Source organism: Nylanderia fulva, unplaced genomic scaffold, assembly GCF_048542155.1.
Source record: "Nylanderia fulva isolate GAGA-0341 unplaced genomic scaffold, ASM4854215v1 Scaffold1482, whole genome shotgun sequence".
NCBI lineage: Eukaryota > Metazoa > Arthropoda > Insecta > Hymenoptera > Formicidae > Nylanderia > Nylanderia fulva.
The window spans coordinates 2,501-10,711 of NW_028189711.1; the positions used below are offsets into that span (position 1 = coordinate 2,501).

Here is an 8,211-nt window from a genome sequence, read left to right on the forward strand (position 1 = left end):
TCCTCTCTTTTGGGAGAGACGCGCGCTCGCAGCAGTCGGCGACTGAATGGACGCGCTGAAAAGGCGCTCTCAGAGAAAAAGAAAATAACGGATTTGACGGAATTTGTTGTTGTGTTTTGATATAACGACGGACGCCGTCGCGCCTCTCTGACCGAAAGTAGTCGGCAAGCAGAGCAGCGCGCCCGGCGGTGTTCGACGACGATTCGGAGCGAGACGCTTCGCGATCACGCTCGTGTGTGTGCCATTCTCCGGCCATACACACACGCAGAGCGTCGATTCGGCGTTGAGCGCGAACCGGTGGTAACCTATGCCCGCGCACGCGTGTGTGCAGCACCCACGACGTTCGTCGACGCGCGCCCTCCCCGTTGTCGCGGGGCAGCGGTCAGCGTGCCGAGAACACACGGTGTGCGACCGCGAGTGCCGAGCGAGAGGACCCCCATATATTATTATAATATATATATATAACACAGAGAAGGGATCGATGATATTTCGACCAATCTGTCAACTGTGTCGGTCCGACGGTTTCTTCAAAGAGCTTCCGCCCCGGCTCTCCCGTTGCGGGAGAGACGCTCCGAACGAGAAACACACAACTCTATCTTTGTGCCGTAGCCTTCCCTGGCGGGAGGCGGCGGTCCGCGCGCGTCCTCGGACGCGCGCGGACATGCTGATCGAAGAGGACCACCACGAGTATGCTCTCTCCGCCTCTCCGTCCGAGAGAAAGAAGACCACGATGGGTTGAACGAGAAGCGCGTTCTTCATTCGCGAACGCAAAAATTTCGAACGATTACCCTGAACGGTGGATCACTTGGCTCGTGGGTCGATGAAGAACGCAGGCTATTGCGCGTACAACTTGTGAAACTGGCAGGACCACAGAACACAACAATCGACAGTTTCGAAACGCACAATTGCGGTCCACGGATACAATTCCAGGACCACGGCCCTGGCTTGAGGGTCGTTTAGTACCACCTAAACTGCTTGCGCCCGAAAAGCCGCACGGCCACGACGCGGGCGACCAGAGAATGGCGCGCGCGTCGCCTGTGCCCTGTGCAACGCTTACAATGGGGCTACGAGCGATCGTTGGACGTTCGCCCGAGGTGTCTGTGCCGCGCCGACCGGCCGCGGTGCTAATCCTGGCGTCGTCTGAAATGACACACCGAAATAATAATAGATAATGAGGAGGAGAAGCGCACAAGCGTGTAAAACGTTGCGAACGCGCGCCAGAGAATGCCTGCGCGAATTAAGAGGGGGAGCGTGTTTGTGTATCCAAGTCGTGTGTGTACGCGAGAGCCGAGGAGAAATGGGGATGAGAGTAAGAGCGCGCGCGAAGGGAGCAACAAACGGCCAAAAAAAGGGTCAGGACGGTGAATGGCACCGCTTTCCTAGAGCGGCGCGTGCGTCGTTGTCTCCCGAAAGTAGGTAGCGCTTGTCTCACCGTCCTCTCCTCTCCGTACATCACACAGACTGACCGACTGCTCTCGCACTCTGTGCCGCGTCCTCTCGGTGCGATAGCGCTCGCGCGTCTTATGCCGAGGCGCCCTTGCCCGCACACATAACGGTATTACGGGAGAAAATATACGGCGCGTCGTCGTCCGGCGGGAGAGAGCATTCGTAATGCCTTTACCTCTTTACGGAGAAGGGTTTTTGAATCGCGAGCCGACCGCGTGTCCGAGTCCACGAAAATTTTCGTAAAGCAGAAAAAAAGGAGACCGGCGCGCCGCGTCGTGTACTCGGCGAATCGATTCCGCCCGAATTTCGTATATAAAAGAGAAGGGGAGAGCCGAGAATCTCGAACCCCGCGATATACGTCTCCATTACCACCAACGAGTGTGTGTGCGGTTAGCGGCCCCGGCGATTTGCCTTCCTCGCGTATTTCGTGTGCTGCCGCTGCTGCTCGCTCGTTCGACGCTTCTCTCTCTCTCCCTCTTAATATATATTAATAGAGGAGAGACGACATGAGCGACGCGGAGGAGGCAAACTGCTACGAAAACTCACTATGCGACGACCCTCAGAGCAGGCGAGATTACCCGCTGAATTTAAGCATATTATTAAGCGGAGGAAAAGAAACTAACCAGGATTTCCTTAGTAGCGGCGAGCGAACAGGAAAGAGCCCAGCACCGAATCCCGCGGTTCCGCCGCAGGGAAATGTGGTGTTTGGGAGGATCCGCTTATCCCGAGGTGCCGCGTCGCGTCCAAGTCCATCTTGAATGGGGCCACTTACCCGTAGAGGGTGCCAGGCCCGTAGCGACCGGTGCGCGCCTCGGGAGGATCTCTCCTTAGAGTCGGGTTGCTTGAGAGTGCAGCTCTAAGTGGGTGGTAAACTCCATCTAAGGCTAAATACGACCACGAGACCGATAGCGAACAAGTACCGTGAGGGAAAGTTGAAAAGAACTTTGAAGAGAGAGTTCAAGAGTACGTGAAACCGTTCAGGGGTAAACCTAAGAAACCCAAAAGATCGAACGGGGAGATTCATCGTCAGCGGCGCTGGCTTCGCGTCGGTCGGCGATGTCCCGCGGAGTCCTTGCGGCTCGCGCGCGGGCACGCTACCGTGCGCCGATTCCGGCGCTCGTCGTCGTGCACTTCTCCCCAAGTAGAACGTCGCGACCCGCTGGGTGTCGGTCTACGGCCGGTGCGGTGTCTGTCGCGTCGCCGGTAAAACGGCACGCGACAAACCCTCGGTCGCCCGGCCGGCTGCTCGGCGGTACGCGCAAGGTATCAGGCCGCACTATTCACGTGCGTCGAGAACCGTCGCAAGCGCGCGCCACGGTACTCGGAGGTTACGGACTTCGCGCCGTCCCCGGTCCTGGCCCGCTGTTGGTTACAGTACGGTACACCTTCGACAGGCCTGCGAACGTCTCCGCGGTCTCGCGGGAGCCGATACCGTCGGCGACGCTACTGCTTTGGGTACTCTTAGGACCCGTCCTTGAACACGGACCAAGGAGTCTAACATGTACGCGAGTCATTGGGACTTGTCGCGAGACCTAAAGGCGTAATGAAAGTGAAGGTCGGCCCTGGCCGTCGACCTAGGGAGGATGGGCCGCGTCGCGATGCGGCCTCGCACTCCCGGGGCGTCTCGTTCTCATCGCGAGAAGAGGCGCACCCAGAGCGTACACGTTGGGACCCGAAAGATGGTGAACTATGCCTGGTCAGGACGAAGTCAGGGGAAACCCTGATGGAGGTCCGTAGCGATTCTGAAGTGCAAATCGATCGTCGGAACTGGGTATAGGGGCGAAAGACTAATCGAACCATCTAGTAGCTGGTTCCCTCCGAAGTTTCCCTCAGGATAGCTGGCACTCGGCCGTTCCGCACGGAACGCGCGCGAGTCTCATCTGGTAAAGCGAATGATTAGAGGCCTTGGGGCCGAAACGACCTCAACCTATTCTCAAACTTTAAATGGGTGAGATCTCTGGCTTTCTTGAATTATGAAGCCACGAGCATCTTCGGATCAGAGTGCCAAGTGGGCCATTTTTGGTAAGCAGAACTGGCGCTGTGGGATGAACCAAACGCAGAGTTAAGGCGCCCAACTCGACGCTCATGGGGACACCATGAAAGGCGTTGGTTGCTTAAGACAGCAGGACGGTGGCCATGGAAGTCGGAATCCGCTAAGGAGTGTGTAACACTCACCTGCCGAAGCAACTAGCCCTGAAAATGGATGGCGCTGAGCGTCGAGCCTATACTCTGCCGTCACGGCAAGTGGGGCGGCAACCGGGAGCGGGCGTTAGTCCTTCTCTCGCGTCGTCAACGAAGCCCTGACGAGTAGGAGGGTCGCGACGGTGAGCGCAGAAGGTGTCTGGGGGCGCGAGCCTGCCTGGGAGCCGCCGTCGGTGCAGATCTTGGTGGTAGTAGCAAATACTCCAGCGAGGCCCTGGAGGACTGACGTGGAGAAGGGTTTCGTGTGAACAGCCGTTGCACACGAGTCAGTCGATCCTAAGCCCTAGGAGAAATCCTATGTCAATGACGGCGTACAATATACTCGAGTGTCGAGAAATAATAATAAATATTATACGAAGGACACACGCCCGTCGGGCGAAAGGGAATCCGGTTCCTATTCCGGAACCCGGCAGCGGAACCGCATACAATTCGGGCCCTCGTAAGAGTGTTCGTCGGGTAACCCAAAATGACCTGGAGACGCCGTCGGGAGATCCGGGAAGAGTTTTCTTTTCTGTATAAGCGTTCGAGTTCCCTGGAAACCTCTAGCAGGGAGATAGGGTTTGGAACGCGAAGAGCACCGCAGTTGCGGCGGTGTCCGGATCTTCCCCTCGGACCTTGAAAATCCAGGAGAGGGCCACGTGGAGGTGTCGCGCCGGTTCGTACCCATATCCGCAGCAGGTCTCCAAGGTAAGAGCCTCTAGTCGATAGAATAATGTAGGTAAGGGAAGTCGGCAAATTGGATCCGTAACTTCGGAATAAGGATTGGCTCTGAGGAGCGGGGCGTGTCGGGCTTGGTCGGGAAGCGGGTCTGGCTGACGTGCCGGCCTGGGCGAGGTGAACGGTCGGCGTTCTCGCGCCGGTCCCGGGATCCGAGCTCGGTCCCGTGCCTTGGCCTCCCGCGGATCTTCCTTGCTGCGAGGCTTCCGTGGCGGCGCGAGCCGTCGTGGTCGTCCTCTTCGGCCGCCATTCAACGCTCAGCTCAGAACTGGCACGGACTAGGGGAATCCGACTGTCTAATTAAAACAAAGCATTGCGATGGCCCTCGCGGGTGTTGACGCAATGTGATTTTCTGCCCAGTGCTCTGAATGTCAACGTGAAGAAATTCAAGCAAGCGCGGTAACGGGCGACCGATCACAGTTTACCCTTAAAACGACAATGGAAGGATAAAGCGATCCCAGGTTCTGGGCAAAGCGTCCGGCCTTGTCGTAGCGGCGATCGGCAGCGTAGCCTAATAGCGAGGTACGCGACGGTACCCGTCTAACGTTGTCGGGGTTGCTGATGGTGGCGAATGCGTGGCCGAGTCGACTGATCTGGCGCTGAGAATGCACAGTTCGGGGTCCGAGCATGCTGAAGCTGTCATACATGCGACTTAGACTAACACCGGGTAGTGAGGGAGGTAGGGAGCCCCACCGGGAGGCTACCGGTGCCCTACCAATTGGTGTCGGACTCTCACGGGCGTGGAAGCTAGGGCGCCTGGCGCAGTGTGTGTCTCGTGGAGAAATTTCATGTGTACGCATTCCCTTAAGCATTTGGGAAGCCCTCTGGGCTATCCCAGCCCATCCATTGCACGGTTGGACGTAAATATGATTCGGCCTGCGTGGATCGGTGCCTTGCTACCTGGGGCGTCACACACAGGTACAATAAAGAGAGTAGGAATGGTGGATCGCGTCCATGTGACGCAAAACCTAACCTATTCCATAGTCAATTGTTTGCGTGGTAACCGCGCCCCTACGTCTGAAGGATCTGCTTGTCTGGCTACGTATACCGTGTATGTGCGAAGGGACCGGTGCCCGATCGGAGGGATACCGCATACCCGCCCGGGCCTCGGGGGGGCTACGCCCCCAACCCCGTGCGTCTACATACCCTAAGGTACCAAACTACCTCTCCATTAATGTGCGCGCATGGGAAGAATCCCGCCTACGTCGAAATGCCAGGAACGCTGATGGGGAGAAACCCTGTTGATCCCGATTAGAGTCGGAAGGGGAGTAACCGCCGTGTAGCCGCCCGCACGTGTGCGCTTACTGGGGGCTACGCCCCCCAGGACTCCCCCGGGCGGTCGTACTATGACTCTCTTAAGGTAGCCAATGCTCGCATCTAAGTAGTGACGCGCATGAATGGATAACGAGATTCCCCTGTCCCTATCTACTGTCTAGGAACCACTGCCAAGGGAACGGGCTTGAAAAATTAGCGGGGAAGAAGACCCTGTGAGCTTGACTTAGTCTGGCACTGTAAGGAACAGGAGAGGTGTAGCATAGTGGGAGATGGCAACATCGCCGGTGAATACACTATTTCACAGGTTTCCTTACTTACTGGTTTGGCGGAGCGCGTGCCCGAGTGGCTTCCGCCGTCGGTCACGTGTTCTAAGCCAACGTGTCAGAGTGGCGTGAGGCCTCGCCGATCGCCGTAATACCCCGCGTGATCGATCGAGGACACTGCCAGCGGGATTTGACTGGGCGGTACATCTTCAAACATAACGCAGGTGTCCTAAGGCCAGCTCAGCGATGGACAGAAACCTCGCGTAGCAAAAGGCAAAGCGGCTTGATCTCGATGTTCAGTACGCATAGAGACTGCGAAAGCCACGGCCTATCGATCCTTTGCTTGAAGAGTTTTCAGCAAGAGGTGTCAGAAAGTTTACCACAGGGATAACTGGCTGTGCGGCCAAGCGTTCATAGGCGCTCGCTTTTTGATCCTTCGATGTCGCTCTTCCTATCATTGCAGCAGAATTCGCCAAGCGTCGGATGTTCACCCGCCAACAGGGAACTTAGCTGGGGTTAGACCGTCGTGAGACAGTTATTTTTACCCTACTGATACTAGTCATTGCGATAGGTAATCCTGCTCAGTACGAGAGGACCGCCGGTTCGTACATTTGGTGTCAGACGCACTCGGTCGAGCGGCCGGGGTGCGAAGCTACATCCGTGGGATTATGCTGACCTCTAAGGCCGTTCCTCGTCTATCGAGTGCATGATATCTCTAGGTCTCGTAGTCGAAGGCTCAAACATGTGACGCTACTAGGCGGCCGGTCTCGGCCGGTACGTCGCACGAGCCCGGTTTGCCGTACGGCGCCATCGCCCGTCGTCGGGATCTCACCGCTACGACGGCACGCGTCCTAACGGTCGATCATGTGTGTTCGCAAAGTTCGATGTCCGAGACGCGGAATTACGTCTGTAGAACGACTTATGTACCTTGCGGGGGTGTTGTACTCGGAGAGCAGTTACCACACCGAGCGCTGCGATCGTGTTGAGACTCCGCCCTCGGCTTGGGGTCGTCTGTCGGTTAGACGAGACCCCCACACTTCGACGCGAAAGCAACACGCCGCGAACGGACTTGGATGAATTTCTCGCTCGCCGGGCGAAAGCAACACGCCGCGAACGGACTTGGAAAAATTTCTCGCTCGCCGCGAAAGCAACACGCCGCGAACGGACTTGGAAAAATTTCTCGCTCGCCGGCGAAAGCAACACGCCGCGAACGGACTTGGATGAATCTATCGCTCGCCGGCGAAAGCAACACGCCGCGAACGGACTTGGGAGAATTACTCGCTCGCCGGCGAAAGCAACACGCCGCGAACGGACTTGGATGAATTTCTCGCCCGTCCGGCGAAAGCAACACGCCGCGAACGGACTTGGAAGAATTTCTCGCTCGCCCGGCGAAAGCAACACGCCGCGAGCGAACTTGGAAGAATTTGTCGCTCGCCCGGCGAAATCAACACGCCGCGAGCGAACTTGGAAAAAGCGGCTTGTGCGGCCGGAGGTGTCGCCCGCCAACGAAAGCAACACGCCGCGATCGGACTTGGGGTACGGGCGGCGCGTGCCGCCGAGGTGTCGCCCGCCAACGAAAGCAACACGCCGCGAACGGACTTGGAAGAATTTGTCGCTCGCCCGGCGAAAGCAACACGCCGCGAACGGAATTGGATGAATTTCTCGCTCGCCCGGTGAAAGCAACACGCCGCGAACGGACTTGGAAAAAGCGGCTTGTGCGGCCGGAGGTGTCGCCCGCCAACGAAAGCAAACACGCCCGCGATCGGACTTGGGTTACGGGCGGCGCGTGCCGCCGGAGGTGTCGCCCGCCAACGAAAGCAACTCGCCGCGATCGGACTTGGAAGAATTTCTCGCTCGCCCGGCGAAAGCAACACGCCGCGAACGGACTTGGAAGAATTTTCCTCGCTCGCCGGCGAATGCAACACGCCGCGAAACGGACTTGGATGAATTTCTCGCTCGCCCGGCGATAAGCAACACGCCGCGAACGGACTTGGAAGAATTTCTCGCTCGCCCGGCGAAAGCAACACGCCGCGAACGGACTTGGAAGAATTTCTCGCTCGCCCGGCGAAAGCAACACGCCGCGAGCGAACTTGGAAGAATTTGTCGCTCGCCCGGCGAAAGCAACACGCCGCGAGTGAACTTGGAAAAAGCGGCTTGTGCGGCCGGAGGTGTCGCCCGCCAACAAAGCAACACGCCGCGATCGGACTTGGGTTACGGGCGGCGCGTGCCGCCGGAGGTGTCGCCCGCCAACGAATGCAACACGCCGCGATCGGACTTGGGTTACGAGCGGCGCGTGCCGCCGGAGGGT

General features: G+C 58.0%; 2 pseudogenes; both read left to right on the forward strand.

The window, feature by feature from the left end:
• The first annotated feature begins 785 nt into the window (after window positions 1-785).
• On the forward strand, window positions 786-955 carry LOC146724121 (5.8S ribosomal RNA; annotated as a pseudogene).
• A 1,045-nt stretch (window positions 956-2,000) lies between these two features.
• LOC146724122 (large subunit ribosomal RNA) lies at window positions 2,001-6,916 on the forward strand (annotated as a pseudogene).
• The last annotated feature ends 1,295 nt before the right edge of the window (window positions 6,917-8,211 follow it).